Source organism: Oncorhynchus masou, chromosome 3, assembly GCF_036934945.1.
Source record: "Oncorhynchus masou masou isolate Uvic2021 chromosome 3, UVic_Omas_1.1, whole genome shotgun sequence".
In the NCBI taxonomy this organism is placed as follows: Eukaryota; Metazoa; Chordata; class Actinopteri; order Salmoniformes; family Salmonidae; genus Oncorhynchus; species Oncorhynchus masou.
Window position 1 is genome coordinate 29137622 of NC_088214.1, and position 19726 is coordinate 29157347.

A 19726-nucleotide genomic window follows, 5' to 3' on the forward strand; every position below is an offset into this window, starting at 1 on the left:
AGTGGGAAAGACAAATGGATTCACTACACACAGTCTATAATTATATTAGTTGAAATGCATGAACGGCCGCTCTTTCTGAAAGAAATTGCAATGTACATATTTACGCCTGGATGTCTTTGTTGTCTCTCCGTTGAAAACACTCAATCATCCTGTAGAGTTTATCAGAGTCTTCCCAGAAGCCACAATGTCTTTCGTTGTTGTAGGTGGTTAGAATGGGATACTTCAGAGCACCATTCGGAAATGTTCTCGTAGAATAGCTGCTTCAGCGGTTGTCGGTATTCTCGTTCTAGATTTACGTCATTTCTAGCTGCAGACCAGTAATTTGTGTAGTCTAGAATTTGCTCTTATTCTGAAGTGATCGATAGTCTCAGAGTTTAACCATTTCCAGCCGTGTAGCCAAAACTATGCTGTATGGTCTAATGGTCTATAGAATTGTAGCCATTCCAACGTGGGGACTCTGTCCTGGCGTTCTCTGACTTCTTAACCATTAGAGATGTCCGTGCTTACCGTGGATCTCTTTGGCATAGTTGTAGTTTAAACAATTTCACATGAAGAGTCAGCTGCATGTTTTCTAGTCTGGTGTGAAGGGGCGGTTCTATGACGCCTAATGTGATGCCTGGGCTCACGGGGGTGTGGCCGCTGACTAGTTCATCTTTATTAATAATTCGGACGAGATAATTCCAAGAGTACTTTTATTGTTTTGTTTTAGGCTTCAGGGCTTCCGACAGTCTCAAACTTATGTTGGTAAACTCATTTTAAAAAGACATACCTCATAAAACAGTAAGAGTTAGAGACCCACACTGCAACATGGACATCCTGAAGTAAAGAGAATTCAGTATGGTAGCGTTAAAGCCTTTAAAAGATGCTTCATTCATAATGTTGGCTAGACAATAGCCATTTCCTAAAATCAGATCAATCCTTAGCCTGTCAAATCACAGCACCACACCAACAGATTGAATCCCCAGGCAGCCCAGAAAATAGGGTTCCTCAGGTGGAATGATTTACCTGTTGAGCAGAAATATACTTTGAGTGCCACCATTTATCATTAAGAGCCCTTACATCATCTACCGAAAAGTCATAAACCGACACAGCAGAATCCAAATGGAGGACATTCATTATTTCTATTGGTGTCAACCTCCGTTATGGCAGGCCGCTGCTGCAAAGTGGCCATGTAGCCAGCCCACCACTTCACACATTTACGTGGGTGGTCACAATTTCTCAGTGGCTGACCAAGGAAACAGCTGAACCACAAGGTAAGATGTATCTATATAACATGATACACTTGGTGCTTTTTGCCCATACTGAATTATGGTGGTTGGCCCTAACAGAGGCTAAAAAGCCCTGTGCTCTCTGGCTCTAGCGCTACTCTTGTAGCCAGCCCTGGTAAAGCTCCATTGACCCCAGACCTGGTACCAGAGCAGATGGTAATGTCTATTGATTTTGGGTCTGTAACACCCAACAGCACAAACAGGATAAGCAGGGTAGTGTGTGTGTGTTAGCCCTCTTCTAAAGGTCTGGGCCCAGCCTACATAATGGCCAAGTAACACTCCACTGACCCCAGACCTGGTGCTAGAGCAGGTTACATGGTCTGAACGTAGTCTATACAATGCCCAGTCAACACTCCACTGACCGCAGACCTGGTGCTATAGCAGGTGATATGATCTGGGCCCAGGCTCCATAAGGCCACTGTACTGTTCCATAGCCAGCAAAATGCTCGCCACTCAATTAGTGCAGCTGCCCCAGGCCCTATGAACCAGCCAATTGGACAGATCACTTGGCAGTGTATGATTTGCTACATGATTTGGCTGCACCATACCGTAGACTCATTCAAATGCAGGTTGAGGTTATATTACTGGATGAAGTATTCTTTCTGAGGGACCACCACAGGTTCATAGGTTCATTGCCTTGCTCAAGGGTACAACAGCAGGAGTTCTGGCTATCCCCCACATTTGAATTCAAAAGCCATGACTGTGTGGCAATTACCTGAGTGTGTTGTGTGTCCACCACACACCAGTGTGAACAATGTTGACCACATTTAATTTACAGAGCTGGAGTCACAGCCGGTGAGTCCAGCAGCCTCGAGAGGCCCTCTCCACCCCATGTGCCCTTCATCTCGGTCTGACCGGTTCCCATGGCAACCACATTGACATGGGGTGGGAGTGGGGGGAGTCAAAAAGTCAAAACATCCAGGCAGAAATGGCAACTACTTAAACAAGTCTCAATATCTATAGCTTTGTTTCTGACGGTCACTTTTCAGCCCCAATAATCTACTGATGTTCCAGCTAATGAAAAAAAGTTTGATATTTTTGTTCTGTGTTGATTAGCCAGTGACAGCAACTACCAATTAAACCCCATACAAATGTAGGCTACGTTTACGTTTTGCACAGGGTCTAAAATGGTATTATTCAACACATTCATAATCTTGCAATTCTGTACAAAAAAAATGTCATTATGGTATTAATTCTTGCCAGAAATGTATAAATGCCAACTAGCTACAGCTCAAGAAATGCACTTAGAGGCATTGTAAGGGATTTAGGATGTGAAATTGGACTTCATTTAAATGACATGGTGGATTAAATAAGATGGACGTCATTAATAATACAATGGTTTAATGGATTTTAAAGAGACAATGCATATTTCTTAAATTAATTCACGTTCCATTCTAATTTATCATATCATTATTTCTGTTTTTCTCAATTCTTAATTTTTATGCAAAACCTAGTGAATGTAGTTGCCATTCATAATCACACCCCAAAAACGTTTTATGAGGGCTTTTCCCCATTGGTCGGTCACTTACTGTGTGCTTGTAACTGCAAAATCTTTAAACTTTTTATGTAAAATTCACTTCATTACCATAAATGTCTTGGCCTCAGAGTGCTGTTTATGTAGCCCTTAATAAAAACAATCAGAAAATGATAAGTCATCCTTTTCCCCAAACAGGGGAGGCAAGCTACAGGCTACATGCTGACGAGCCTTATAACGTACTCCACGGGAGTATAGGAGCACATTTCTATTCCCAAAAGGCAGTGCATGTTGTGTTGCACTGAATACTAATCCATTCCGCCACCTGCTTTCTGCCAGGGGAGGGGCTGAGTGGTCAAGACACTCAGGTTGTTTTAATACTTAATCATACCTCTCTACCCTTCCAGTGACAGATGCACTGAAGGTTTTATAACCATAGGGATGCAATGTATACCATATGCATGAACCTTTCTCGCAATATGGTTGAATTTGAACTGTTAATGGCACTTGTCAAGTGCTTGAACATGACAATGCATTTTACTATTGTGAATGCGGCATTGAAAATGTTGAATGAAACAGGGAAGCTTTTATTGTAGAGACAGTTGCGACCCCATGCAGGCACTCATTCACTACCTCAGCTCAGCATCTGGTGTCACTCTAAACAGGGGATTCTTAGACAATCACTTATCTTGTCACAGTGAGACCAGAGAGTAACTGATAAAACCTTAACGACCCTTCACAGCGGCTGCAAGTAATACCACTACCTCTTGGCCTGTAGACAACACACTGTCTGTGTTCCATCGCAGTGACCTAAAACATAGACATATTTTCCAATCTTAATTATCCTCTGGGGAATTGACTGACCACTATGGGGATATACAGATCCTATCTCTTTATATGCCTAATATTTAGACCTGGTTAATCATTGGCTAAACAGTCACATTCTGTGTTGCACACTGGTGTTGTCTTTTATCCCAGCTGCCAGAGGTACTTATTGATCCCTGTCAAATCAGTCCATGCTTTGGAAACACCTCTGAGCTAGAGGAGAAGTAGAACACTGGTATTAGCATGGGGATGCTAACACCCCCATCCACCATACTGGCACATGCATACAGTATTTGACAGATATGGCACAGTGAACAAGGACTTATTTTTTTTGTTTTTGCAATATGCCTGGCATGGGCCAACTTTGTGCTGGAGCAGTCAGTGGCCCCAAAATTGATGAAGTAACTAGAAACTAGAGCAGTGTAAGTATTCAAAAAACATCCTGCTTCGTTGGTAGAGTATTAACAACACAAAGGGATTAATGGGAGCACCTAGTCTCGGCCAAGGTGGACAAAAACATGGATTGGCTTGTGTTGTCAACCCAGGGCACCGGGATGTTAAGGCACGCCTCAGTCTGGAAGAGTGATTGACTCTTGGCACTTGTAGGTCCAGCCGGTCAGCGAGAGGAGCGGTGGTGTCAAACAGGCTGTGACTAACAGCAGCCTCACACAAAAGAACAAGGGAATTAGTATTCAAAGTGGACACGGATTTCTGTTAAACTTGTGATGTTAAACATTTTGGATGTGTGAGAGCTGCGACAAACGCGGTGATTTGAAGATAGACTTGTATCTACGCCTATCAAGACTTGAAAAATGCAAATAGAAATTGCATTAAGTCATGGTTGTGATGAAGTGTAGGAATGATGTGTTATTAGGGCAGCAGGTAGCCTAGTGATTAAGAGGTTGGGTCTGTAACCGAAAGGTTGCTGGTTTGGATCCCGAGCTGACTAGGGGAAAATCTGTTGATGTGCCCTTGAGCAAGTCACTTGCTTTGGATAAGAGCTTCTGTAAAATGTTAATTATGGTACTGTGAAGAGTGCTGCTTCACTTCGTTGAGGTGCGTTCTGAGCTTTTACTTGATCACTGTCTGAGACAATAGTGTTATCTGGAACACAATAACACATCAATATTATTGATTAATATTACACCTATTTTCATGCAGGTATTGTGTTTATAATATTTTACATGAAGTTGCTTAGTTACCTGTGTAACAATGTAGTGACAACATTTCATTAACGTGCTGGGTTAAGTCTCTTACTTCTCTTACTCCAACTAAAAAGAGCTAACCCGGGAATTACTGGCATATTCCAGGTTAAGTCATCTATTGTTGCAATTCCTCTGGATAAATTGCGCCATGGGTATGCTGCGCTACTATCATTTGAGTTGACACTGTTAAATTGTCACATTGAATGATTTCAAAGCGTGAAAGTTGACACAACGTGTCACCATCCAGATTAAAAGGGCAATCTCGTGAGGACAGAACGGTAAAGGGAATTATATGGCCTGTAGACAATTCTAAATTAATAAAAAGTATAACGATAAAATATTAAGGTGTGAAATATATGTTTGTTATACAGTGGGGCAAAACAAGTATTTAGTCAGCTACCAATTGTGCAAGGTCTCCCACTTAAAAATATGAGAGAGGCCTGTAATTTTCATCATAGGTACACTTCAACTATGACAGACAAAATGTGGAAAACAAATCCAGAAAATCACATTGTAGGATGTTTAATGAATTTATTTGCAAATTATGGTGGTAAATAAGTATTTGGTCACCTACAAACAAGCAAGATTTCTGGCTCTCACAGACCTGTTCTTTAAGAGGCTCCTCTGTCCTCCACTTGTTACCTGTATTAATGGCAACTGTTTGAACGTGTTATCAGTATAAAAGACACCTGTCCACAACCTCAAACAGTCACACTCCAAACTCCACTATGGCCAAGACCAAAGAGCTGTCAAAGGACACCAGAAGCAAAATTGTAGACCTGCACCAGGCTGGGAAAACTGAATCTGCAATAGGTAAGCAGCTTGGTTTGAAGAAATCAACTGTGGTAGCAATTATTAGGAAATGGAAGACATACAAGACCACTGATAATCTCCTTCGATCTGGGACTCCACGCAAGATCTCACCCCAAAATGATCACAAGAACAGTGAGCAAAAATCCCAGAACCACACGGGGGGACCTAGTGAATGACCTGCAGAGAGCTGGGACAAGAGTAACAAAGCCTACCATCAGTAACACATTACGTCGCCAGGGACTCAAATCCTGCAGTGCCAGATGTGACCCCTGCTTAGGCAGGTGTTTGGAGGACAAAGAATGCTGTGTTACATCCAAAGAACACCATACCTACGGTGAAGCATGGGGGTGGAAACATCATGCTTTGGGGCTGTTCTTCTGCAAAGGGACCAGGACGACTGATCCATGTAAAGGAAAGAATGAATGGGGCCATGTATCGTGAGATTTTGAGTGAAAACCTCTTTCCATCAGCAAGGGCATTGAAGATGAAACGTGGCTTGGTCTTTCAGCATGACAATGATCCCAAACACACAGCCCGGGCAACGAAGGAGTGGCTTCGTAAGAAGCATCTCAAGGTCCTGAAGTGGCCTTGCCAGTCTCCAGATCTCAACCCCATAGAAAATCTTTTGAAGGAGTTTAAAGTCCATGTTGCCCAGCAACAGCCCCAAAACATCACTGCTCTAGAGGAGATCTGCATGGAGGAATGGGCCAAAATAACAGCAACAGTGTGTGAAAACCTTGTGAAGACTTACAGAAAACGTTTGACCTCTGTCATTGCCAACAAAGGGTATATGACAAAGTATTGAGATAAACTTTTGTTATTGACCAAATACTTATTTTCCACCATAATTTGCAAATAAATTCATTAAAAATCCTACAATGTGATTTTCTGGATTGTTTTTTCTCATTTTGTCCGTCATAGTTGAAGTGTACCTATGTTGAAAATTACAGCCCTCTCTCATCTTTTTAAGTGGGAGAACTTGCACAATTGGTGGCTGACTAAATAATTTTTTGCCCCACTGTATATCTTTATGACATATTTACAAGAGAAACCCAACAGACAGGTACATGAGATGTACAGTCCCTCTAAAGCACTGCTACACCACATAGCCATCCTGCTGTGGGGGGAGGGAGTAGATAGAAACACTAAAGCTATTTTCCTCCCATCCCATTATATTCTTACACTATTGTCTCCTCACTCCAATAGGATTCTATATTATATTATTGCTCTGACATACAGGTATATTGAAAATTATAGACAGGATGGGAAAATCACTGACCTTTGAAGAGCTTTAGAATGCAGCGGGGGTGGGGGTTGGGGGGGGGGGTTGTCATCCCAGGTTAAGTTCCAAAGGGTATCCTATTCCCTATATAGTGCACTACTTTGTCCAGAGCTCCATGGGCCCTGGTCAGCAGTAGTGCATTACATACTGTAGGGAATGTGGTGCCATTTGGGATGCAGACCCAGACTCTTCCTCATACATGTCTTACAAGAGAGGACAAAGGTAAATGTTCCAGCATTAACAATAGGAGCGAATGGGATCTTACATGTACATCCCAATATGTGATTTTACCCAATTTCAAGCATGAATGCCTCAATAAGGTTCATGCATTCCTTTTTAAATATTCTCCGAAAACATTTATCTAATTCGTTTCATGGCTCCTTGCTTCCACATCCTCTCTGGAACATTCACCGATTAATGGACAAGCAGTTGGACATGGTTAGTATTGCTGGCTAGAGCGACTATGGTAGGTAAACATAGTGAGTATTGCATGCAGCACCATGCAATATGCAATATTAAACAAATAGTATAGACCAGCTATTGTTTCGATGTATTTTTTACACTGCTCATGCTGATAATTGGAAAAGAAAATAGCCAATTAACCTTTCTTGTCTTATTGTTTAATATATATTTTTCTTCCCATACAACAGTTTTGTTTTAGATGTCTTAGCATGAATTTATTTTTCATTTGCTATGCCAATTCCAATTAGAATTATCACACTTCAAAGGGATCCTCATTTTAAGACATCCCAAGCTAGTGAGAAGAGAATTGCAGCCTACTCTGAAATGGTTGCTGTCTTATCACCATAGACAGACTTCTCTCTTTCAGCATGCTGATTTCAATGTCTGGTTACCAACACTTTCAATAATTCCATGAGCCTATTCCACAAATAATAAATATGCCTACACATCATATGAACAATCACCCATAAATTAAAACATCATTTGTACCTCATTGATTAATATGTCTAAATTTGAGGGAACTGCTTGGTCAATTATTCAACAACAGAACTACTTCATCAGGCCTGCATCATGTTCGTTGAGCTGTGCTACCTCAACGCATAAAGAGACACTAATTGAGAACAACCCAGTGCTTTCCATGGGGGAGGATTTGAGAAGTTGGGGCGTTTAAATGCCTGGTGTGTGTCATGATGTCTAAGGAAATATTGTAAAGGTCATATTTTTTTTCTGGGCCCTAACTGTCTCACTTCAGTCTACAAAGTCAATACACATTGAGGTCAAGCGGATATTGAGTGAAATCAGTGGAAATGCTATTTTATTTCACTTGCTCCCAAGGACTTCACAAAATAAATGTTTAACTTAATCCATATATCCAACATCTATGTCTAAGTATTTTTCCAGTGGACTGCTAAATCGTCTATACACTGAAGCTGGTCTTACTGGATCTGTGAAAGATGTTCTCTTTCTCTGAGGCTGGTCTGACATTTGTCCAAATAGCTTAATTGGAACAAAGCTCCATGCCAGTCCCAATGTCCTCCTCTCCTCTATGAAAGCCCTTTGCAATGCACCACTGACTGAATGCTGGGCTGAGGCGAAGAATAGCTCATTGTGTGATCTCTCTGGGGTGGACTGGCTCATGTAATGAGAAATATGAATGCAGACTGACTTGAGGAGGTGTGACTGCTTTTAAATGCTGATGATCAGACTGGAAGTGGGAGGTGTGACTTATTAAACCACATCCAGCCTTTGAATCTGCTTTATAGAGAAGTACAACAGCATGTTCTCTGTTATGGTGTAGGAGAGGATGTCCTTGCTCACATTCACAGTAACAACTGTGAGGTTTATTTCTTAGATTTCATAGATCATAAGAACCATTTCAGTATGATATGCTTTTTAAGTTAATATAGCCAGTTTGAAGTTGGGGAAGCAACGGAATACAAAAGACATGTATGTTGTTCAGTAGACAGTTATTCTAGACAAACTAGTCAATGGTCAGTTACCTAGAATACCTCAGTCAAAACCTGCGGCTTTCAGCAAGAAGTATTGAATATCATGCAACACAGAATGTGTTTTCAGACAACAAAGCCAACTGTATTTTCACCCGTGGTCACCAAGAGAACAAAAATATGGATTTCCCCTCTCCAGCTCTGAATTCCCACGGTAAACACTTTGCAAGTTTTTAAGCAAGCATTGGCATCCCTCCACAACTACCATCTATTCAAATATTATGCCAACCAACATTTGATTGTATCTCAATGTTAAAGCTTCAGCCTCAGAAGCTCTCTTTTGTGATGAGTGCACATCAATTTTCACCATCCTCAGCAGAACAATCACCACACCACTGACCGAGCAAGTGAAACAAACAGGGTTGATAGATAATGGCCAGGCTCTCAAAACACAGATACTGGTGAAGCTGTGATGCTGAGAAGTAGTCTTCCTTTCCTTTAAACTATAGAGCAGGATGGAGAGGAGTTGGCAGCAGACATAGCTATGTGAGAGTGGTCCTCCATCTGCCTGCACAGATGGGGAGAACTAGCGTCTGAAAGACCACCAACACAAGCAAACCTCATCTATCCTCTTAGATGAGGTTTGCTTTTTTGATCCGTGTCTCAACTAGCAAGAGGAAGGAAAAGGTTGTCAACAAAGCACGGAATATCAATGTGTCCGACCACTGTCTAACTGGAATTAAAATGATCTAACTGGCCAACAGCTGCAGGGGGGCTGGAAAGCCAGAAAGTCAGGCAGGCATAAAGGCAGGATGATGGGAGTGAGGCAGCCAAGAGAAAAGTGTAATTGTTGGGCTCTCAATGATGTTTGTTTAATTACTGGTTAAATTTAATCAGCGCCACAGCTGTAATTACTACCACTGCCCAGGAGCCATCAGGAAGTCCTTTGTATCAAGCCATTCTGATGCCGCTGAAGCCCAAAATTATTAATACAGCAGCTTTTAATTGTTCCAGTAGTCTACTGTAGACACAGTATAAACTGTAGAAACAACACTGTAGACACAGTAGAAACTATAGAAACAACACTGTAGACACAGTAGAAACCGTAGAAACAACACTGTAGGCACAGTATAAACCGTAGAAACAACACTGTAGACACAGTAGAAACCGTAGAAACAACACTGTAGACACAGTAGAAACCGTAGAAACAACACTGTAGACACAGTAGAAACCGTAGAAACAACACTGTAGACACAGTAGAAACCGTAGAAACAAAACTGTAGACACAGTAGGAACCATATAAACAACACTGTAGACACAGAAGAAACAACACTGTAGACACAGTAGAAACTGTAGAAACAACACTGTAGACACAGTAGAAACTGTAGAAACAACACTGTAGATACAGTAGAAACTGTAGAAACAACACTGTAGACACAGTAGAAATTGTAGAAACAACACTGTATACACAGTAGAAACCGTAGAAACAACACTTTAGACACAGTAGAAACCGTAGAAACAACACTGTAGACACAGTAGAAACTGTAGAAACAACACTGTAGACACAGTAGAAACTGTAGAAACAACACTGTAGACACAGTAGAAACTGTAGAAACAACACTGTAGACAGTAGAAACTGTAGAAACAACACTGTAGACACAGTAGGAACCGTATAAACAACACTGTAGACACAGTAGAAACACCTGTGTAGACACAGTAGAAACAACAGTGTAGACACAGTAGAAACAACACTGTAGACACAGAAGAAACAACACTGTAGACACAGAAGAAACAACACTGTAGACGGTAGAAACATGAATACTGCCCACGGGAAAGTGATAACTCTATTCCCCATTGGCTTGTCATTGTCCATTCTGATGCAGGCACAGTGAACCACATGGACATTTGTTGTACACAGTGTCCTTTGGCAATAAGGATTTGACATCGACAATGAAAGCCCCCTGACAGGATTCACTAGTGTAAGCAAACTAAGCATATAGCACACAGAGGAGGTTTCAAAGGGTAAATGACAGCCACTAGCTGAAATAAAACAGATTTCCAAAATAAGTATGTAACAAAATACTGCAGACAACAAAGACAGTGTACCCTGGTGTATTCTGCTAATTGCTTATTCTTCTACATCTGATTCATTAGGATACGTCTATTTTAGCTTTTTGGGGCTAAAAATAGAAACAACTCAAATTATGCAAGCATATTTAAGTGCCCTGCATACTTTTGTACCATGGCGAGTGTGATAAATGGAACAATTGTTGTTTGTTTGTTTGTGTGTATGTGTGTGCGTGTGTACATGTGTGCATGTGTGACTGTGTGCGTCAATGTGCTTAGAATGGGAAATGTGTGACCTATAAGAACATATTAGGTTAATGACTCCCTCCTCTCTAATTGCTGGAACAAATAGTTACTTTAGTCCTTAATCACATATCAATTAACTTGGGAGGGTCAGTGACAGTGCAATCCTGATTGGTTTCCACATTATATAGGCCTAAAGCACATCGAGATTTAGATAAGCAATGAAATGATACAGCTGTGCTTCCATGCTGGGTATCTGTCTACACGCTATTAGGAAGCAACATCTGATACTGCAATACAGATAAGAAGAGAAAGAGAATCTAAAAACCCCAAACATATTTACCCTTCAGCTAAGGTATCTCTTGGGTAGATATCTTTGCATCTAAGAACATCCTGCATTGCATGCTGGGGAGTGCCGAGACTGAACTTTAAGCTTGCCTCCTCCTTGAAGATGCTGTATGGACCAGAGGTCTACAGCAAACATCCTGTTTCTGTTGCTCTGTTGCTCTTCACACTTGGTATTTAAAAACAGATTTGATTCAGAGAAGAAGTATAGCTAAGAGTTGTAAATGTTTGCAGGTGATCTCCCAGAACAGACCAGGGATCAAGAAGGAAGAAAGTATAACACCAGCATAATGGACGCTGTGGATAATGGAAGAAATCCAGTTTCAGTTTCAATCTCCCATCCCACTAATGAGAAGTCATTAGCATGGCCCTCCTCGTTCGCTTACGTTTGGAGGAGGAAAGGTGGATAAACATGAAATTGCTTAGACAAATGCTTGTAAAAGAGATACTGTATCTTCTCCTCAAAATGATTTATTTGAACCATCCTATTGTAGGCTACACAGAAATGATGCCAAACTGGGGCTGATGACCTAATCCCATGAATGGTGTGAAGATCAAAATTTTAAAAATCAACAAATATAAAGAGTACAGGTCTAAATATGATACTTTATATCGTCTGATCTTAGAAGTTTTCTAACAAAATAGCAAAAAGAAGAAAAACGGATGTGGGCCTATCTTTCAAATAGTTTTTAGCTGAAAATGGATGGTCTTCATCATCATCCCTCCTAACCTTTGATTGCTGTTCCGTTCTAGTGTTCTTTGGGCTTTCTATCTACACAAGCAGTAATACACTGTGAATCTGAGGAGCATTAAAGCTAATCAAAAGCTTCTGTCCAGCTACTGTAAATCATATTTGATTTATGATGTTTTTCTCTCCCCATTTCCTCCGGGTTTATGGCATAATCAATCGCCCGGTTAGCTCAGGCATGATCAAACAGAGCTGATAAGACAAATGTTCTTTGTCAGTGAGTAGTATATAAGTGGACTTTCTTAGCCCTCCATCGATTGCAGATTTTCTCTGCTCAGCACTGCTATTCAAAGCAAACTGTGGGCAGTCAGAATCTATCTTGCCCGATCAGACTTCCGACCACCAAACTGCTGACTTGTTGCTCGCCCACTGTCACTTAACATTTATCTGAGTCTGGTATTGTTTCTGTGCTCAATAAGCATGCAGACTTTTCGAATAGAGGACACACACACACACAAACACCCAGAAGGTTCCTACAGTATGCAACCAGCCAAACAGAAACAGCGTTGATAAGATCTGCATAATTCATATATTCATCATAAACGCATTAATGAAGACGGTCATGGTCTAAATGCAACACTAGTGCGTTGTTGCGCCGGAGGACGGTCTCCAGAGCTTTTCTCCACAGGCCAGAAGCCTGGCTACCGCTACAAGCCAATGCACTTTAACTCCCCCCACTGGCGAGGAGAGAAAGCCATGCTACCACAGCTGCATGATAATAAGTGACATTGTACATTTCAAAAGGGCTCTAACTCTATCTCTCGCCAGGGAAACAGAGGGTTGTGTAGGTAGGAAGATTTGCATCAGCCTGAGTCTGTGTGTTTCCGTTGCTGGGTTTTCTGTTTTCTCTACTCGGATATTGTGAAATGGAAATGCTTGTGTGGCTTTCTCAGCGAGGGGTTGAGACGAATCAGTGCAGGGTCTATAGACCATTTATCAAACAGATTGAGAATATGACAGCATGGACCATGATGACCACAACGGAATGACCAAGACTGTGTGTGGAAGGTGTATATCCCAGGGCATCCACATAGCGTCTCTATGCTGTATCATCATTGTGCATTGCATGCATCCACTGTCATGAACTAATGACCTTTGATTTTAAGTTTTAGAATATATATTTTTTTTTAAGTCTTAATATGGGATTTCATGATAGATGGAACCAGAGTCCATCAGTCCTCAGTTGCTCTGTTGTTCAAAAAGCTGTTAATCACAATGTCAGTCTATTTGTTACAGGAACCTAATACAAACACAATGATACAGATGTTGGTGGATCTGGCTATTGGTATGTTTTGGCAGCTCTGTTTGTTTGTAATATAATATCTGATTGATGATGCAAATGATAGAAATATCTCCATTTGAATGCTGAATAATGAGGAGTAATGGGGGAAACTTCCCTAACACGATCACTGCTGGGCGCAACAGAGAACTAAATCCCCAGGATTGAAATATTATGTACATTTTTAATTACCACATAGACTAACATAATCGTGTTGTTTGGCTACCCATTGGCACTCCGGTAAATATTAATTATTCACATAGAGTGCAAGAAGAAACGGTCCTGAGCTCTAGAGTAGTATAATAAGCTGAAGGGGAAAAGAGAAAGAGCATGATGAGAATATTTGTTACCTAACCTAATGAATGAGTCTATTTCTAAGTATGATTCACGAAAGAACGGAAAGTCCACAAGGAAATGGTTACTATGTTTTTCTATCAATTCTCTTAGCATATGGCACAGACATATTATGCCTTGTGATTTTCCAGCCATTTTACACATATTCACATTCATTGAACACTGTATGGTTAGCAAGCTAGATGTAACTGTGGGTGAAATAGACAGAAGGGTATGTACATTTTGAGACTTTGGGAAACCTTTGAAAGCATGGCTCAGGCTAATGACGCAGGGCCACAGGGGAGAAGGGAATTGAGAGGCTGTCAGGTATGATGAATCGGAAGACTGATTACTTTCTACCTACAGACTAACAGCCAGTCTACATCCAATTCGTAAACAGCACGAAGGTAGTGCCTAAAATAACCAAATTATATCTCTCAACAGAGAAAGATTACTCTATACCTGCAGACACTCTCGGCACCACACAGAGGTGGTGCCTAAAATGTACCAAATTATATCTCACAGTCACAACAGTGAAAGCACCAACAGAGGTATTTTGCATTGGTATGAGATTTCTGTACACTGACAATTATCTGATAGGGTAGGTCCTAGGACACCCCCCCCACCAGATTATAATATCAATACAATATCTAACATCAAACCCCCAACTCTCTGCCTCTTAGAGAATATGCTCAGCTGACTTCGACAAATTAGACACCTGAAATCTATGATAATAACCTTTGATGGGTGATGCTGTCGAGTGGAACAGCAGATATATAGCCGTGTATGTATTTTTTAAAGAACAGCATGAGATAAACACATTATTTCTGGAGATCGAGATACACCATGACATCCTTATCTGACTACACAGCATTACAAAATAATTGGATGTGTACACAGTATTATTTATTTATTTATTAAACAGCAATAAAACTTGGCTAAGATTTGAATGGGGGAAATAAACAAAAATACAAAGATAGCAGTGATTTAGGTTCAGACAACAATGTGATCCAGACTCAGTGACTAGGTGGTTAACAGATCTGGTGTTAAACAGAATTTAAAAGACAGGAGTTGTGAGGCACTAAAACATTTCACACATGTAAACAGCAGATGAAACATTGAGTTCCTTTTCTGAAGAAAAATCATGTAAATATTTGACATATAGCATCTTATTTTGAGCCAGTTTGCTAGAGCAGGAAAATAACCCTGCAGCAACAGGATATGTGAATTATTATGTGGATTATAAATTAATTAATATTTTTGGTAGGGGTTGATACATTTTTTGTAAGGGAAAATCAAGTCTGAAACGAAAAGTGGAAATGACAAACTTGAGAAGCCTTTTTAAACCTCAAATACACTACATGTTTTTCTGCAACAGGCAGATCAAATTAAGATCCTACATCTGTAAATGACAATCCCTGCTTTTCTTGCTAAGTGATCCATTCAGAAGCCTCAGAATCCAGCGTAATTTGGAATAAGTGTGACATGTGTGACACTTTAATAAAGGGAATACTAAAATGGAAATAGTTGTAATAATTAGAGACACGTAGTGATATTATGCTCTTGGTGTTCCCCCAAAACAGCTTCGAAACACAAATGAGACATAAAACTTCGGTTGGCATTAACTTAGTTATGAGTATGTCTCATATTGTATCCACGGCACACAGATAAAAGCTATACATCTAGAGTATTCAATAGATGTTACACATAAGTGATCAATTGAACATTGTTAGATAAGGTTTTGTAATAATAGAGAATAGATTCATTGTTTTTATAAAAATATGTCCGTATAGTATAGATTAACTAGGTACAGAGCAGCAAACTAGGTTTAAAAAAAAGGTTTAATGAACAGTACAGATTTTTTTGTGATGTGCAGATTCTTTTGGATTTCGGTAAAACAAATGTTTTATTGTTTGAATAATAGCCTGTGAAATTTAATCAATATCATTGAATTTAAGATGTGAAATTGCTCTAGTGCTTGATCTAAGTCTAAAAACAGAGTGTTTTAGTTTCCTGATTTTGTCCACTGTTTAGTCCCTGCTTGGGGGTCATTAGCCTTATATTGTTGTGGCCCATCTGCTCTCATCGTTATGTTTTTATTGATATAAAGCCCCCTATTATTTTGTTACCTTGCCACCCTCAACCAAACCCCCGCCAGAAAAGGAGCTACACCTGCCATACATTTCACCATAATTTAAACATGCAGTGTAACTTACCCAGTTGGAGAAATCAGCCAGATGAACAATTTAAATTTGCCTCGGGTTTATCTCTATCTTCCCTCTGGTGCAGGTCCCTTTCGCTCACTCTACACTGATCTCCAAGAGGTTTCTTTCTCACTCTCCCAGTGTCTTTTGGCGACTATATCGATCTCTCAGCCAAGTATCAATCTGTCAGCCCCGTTGTTACTACGGCTGCTCAGTTGTGAGCTCTCCTTTCTCTCTGCCTCTCACGGCTGCAGTGGGGAAGCTGGGCAATGTCTACTTCTCGTTCTTGCTCTCTTTCTCTGCCTCTGTCTCTCTCTCGCCTTGCTTTCTCTCATTGTGCTGTATTGATCTCTCTGTGCTGCTCCTCTACTAGTGCAGCCCCTAGTGGGCGTTCCAGACACTGCTTGTGGCCATCTCACGACGATTCTCCCAGCTCAGCACACATTGACAAGGGGAGGGGAGGCAGGAGGGTGCCTGGGCAAACGCATGATACATCTGAAGAACTAAGTGCAACCTGGGCTGTCAGCAGGCAGCAGGACCCCTGCCTTCAAGAAAATATTCTGTAACAGAGATGTGAATTCATGTTTCGGCAGGCAATCATAACCAAATAACTAGACACAGAGGTGAACAAACACTCATTGATGCTTCTACCTGACTGACAAGAAATTGATTAAAGCCCCATGAGGGATATATCAGTGGAATGATGATGGTTGTGAACTTTTTAAAGGTTGTGGTTGAAGTGTCACGAAGTTGAAGCTTACCCTTTCACCACTAAGGTCTTACCACTTAGTTGGACAATTCTGATACTTTCTGAATATCATAACAAGGTCTATCAGGAAAGTTCTATTTACCATCTACAATAATCCATAATCCAGTTGGTGGCATCAGACATAGCCACAATTTCTTGAAGAGGTAGAGCCTTGGTCTAATGCTGCATTCATAACATTGCGTAAAACAGCATTTTTTTTAAATTTAACCTTTATTTAATTAGGCAAGTCTGTTAAGAACAAATTCTTATTTACAATGATGGCCTACCCCGGCCAAACCCTAAGCCAGACATCGCTGGGCCAATTGTGCACTGCCCTATGGTACTCCCAAGCACAGCCAGTTGTGATACAGCCTGTAATTGAACCAGAGTCTGTAGTGATGCCTCAAACATAAATATCACTGTCATGTCTACCTCTGATAAGCCTCCCAGTAAAGCAATAAAAACAATAAATAATCCCAGAAAATAGCCCACATTAACATATGTAGCCTAAGAAACAAGGTTCATGAAATCGATAACTTTCATATACTGAGTATCTCTGAAACTCACTTAGATAATACCTTTGATGATACAGTGGTAGCAATACATGGTTTCATCATCTTCAGAAGAGACAGGAATGCCAATGGTGGAGGTGGTGCCATTTATGTTCAGTCATATTCCTGTGAAGCTTAGAGAGGATCTCCTGTCAAATGCTGTTGAAGTAATACAGGTTCACTTGCCTCACCTAAAGCCCAATCTTGTGGGAAGCTGCTATAGACCACCGAATGCAAACAGTAAGTGTAGGGATAACGTGTGAAATGCTTGTTAAGGTATGTGATATCAAGAGCGATGTATATTTTCTGGGTGACCTAAATATTGGCTGGCATTCATCAAGCTGCCCACTAAAGAAAAAGCTTAAAACTGTAACCAGTGACCACAACTTGGTTCAGGTTATCAGTCAAGAATGAAATCATTCACATGTATTTATCACATCTTTACCAATGCTACAGAAATCTGCTTTAAAGCAGTATCCAAATCCATGTAGAAATCATAATATCGTAGCCATATCTAGGAAAACCAAAGTTTCAAAGGCTGGACCTAATATAGTGTATAAGAGGTGATACAAAAAGTTTTGTGATTCCTATGTTGAAGATGTAATGAATAGTTGCTGGTCTTTATGCTGTGTAATGAGGAGCAACCAGATGCTCCATTTGAACCATTTATGAAAATGCTCATTCCAGTTACTAATAAGAATACGGCCATTAATTCTTAGGGCTGCAATCCCATTAACGAGATCGATATGACAACATCCAGTGAAAGTGCAGGGTGCCAAATTCAAAACAACAGACATCTCATAATTAAAATTCCTCAAACATACATTTTATACCATTTTAAAGGTAATCTGTTGTTAATCCCACCACAGTGTCCGATTGAAAGCACCACAAACAATTATGTTAGGTCACCACCAAGCCACAGAAAAACACAGCCATTTTTCCAGCCAAAAATAGGAGTCACAAAAAGCACAAATAGAGATAAAATGAATCACTAACCTTTGATGATCTTCATCAGATGACACTCATAGGACATGATGTTACACAATACATGTATGTTTTGTTTGATAAAGTTCATATTTATATACAAAAATCTGAGTTTACATTGGCGCGGACGTTCACCAGTTCCAAAAACATCCAGTGATTTTGCATAGTCACATCAATTTTATAGAAAAAATCATTATCAATGTTGATGAAAATACAACTGTTACACATAGAATTATAGATATACCTCTCCTAATGCAACCGCTGTGTCAGATTTCCCAAAAACTTTACGGAAAAAGCAAACCATGCAATAATCTGAGAACGGCGCTCAGATTATTTATTTTTTATCTGCAATGTTGGAGTCAACAGAAATCAGAAATAACATTATAAATATTCCCTTACCTTTGATGATCTTCATCAGAATGCAATCCCAGGAATCCTCGTTCCACAATAAATGTTTGATTTGTTCGATAACGTCCATTATTTATGTCCAAGTAGCTATTTTTGTTAGGGCGTTTAGTACACAAATCCAAACGCTCGTGCAGGTCCAGCCGAACGTAAGACAAAAAGTTCAAAAAGTTATATTACAGGTCGTAGAAACATTTCAAACTAAGTACAGAATCAATCTTTAGGATGTTTTTATCATAAATCTTCAATAACGTGCCAACCAGAGAATTCCATTGTCTGTAGAAAAGCCATGGAACGCAGGTCGCTCTCATGTGAAATGCGCATGACCAGGACCTGGCTCTCTGACAGACCACTGACTCAAAGAGCTCTCATCTGGCCCCACATCACAGTAGAAGCCTCATTCAAGTTTCTAAAGACGGTTGACTAGTGGAAGCCCTAAGAAGTGCAACATAACCAATATCCCACTGTGTATTCGATAGGGCTGAGTTCAAAAACGACAGATCTCCCACTGTTTGTATTTTTTCTCAGGTGTTTGCCTGCCATATGAGTTCTGTTATACTCACAGACATCATTCAATGTGTTTTCTATCCAAATGTACTAATAATATGTATATATTAGCAACTGGGACTGAGGAAAAGGCCGTTTACTCTGGGCACCTTATTCATCCAAGCTACTCAATACTGCCCCTGCAGCCTTAAGAAGTTGAGAAAATGATTGTAAAAACTGTTAAATAAGTGTGGATTCATGAGGAATTTAACAATTTTATGGTTGAGGGATGAGACAAAATGAATGGAAAATGAGTATGGCTGCACAGCCGATTGGCAAACATACTGTACATTGACAAAGAAACTGTACTATTAAACAAAGATAAATTACATTTAAAAAAGTATAGTAAAATTGGAACACCTTACATGAAATGTTGGGCAAAAAGGCAAATTCGGCTCAATCAATCATTGAATCAGATGGTCCTCATTGGCAGGGTTAGTAAACTTAGGCAGGACACGCCAACAACTAACAAGTGATGTCATTTTAAATTCCGTGAACT

The 19726-nt window shown here is 40.2% G+C and overlaps 1 protein-coding gene across 2 annotated transcripts in view; it reads right to left on the reverse strand.

Moving 5' to 3' along the window:
* LOC135514157 (tenascin-R-like) overlaps window positions 1-16291 on the reverse strand; it is a 129554-nt gene extending 113263 nt beyond the window's left edge. For both annotated transcript variants that reach the window (XM_064937412.1, XM_064937403.1), the window contains exon 1: window positions 16006-16291. The gene's annotated coding sequence lies outside the window, so the exon portion shown is untranslated. The remainder of the gene's footprint in view (window positions 1-16005) is intronic.
* Window positions 16292-19726: the final 3435 nt, after the last annotated feature.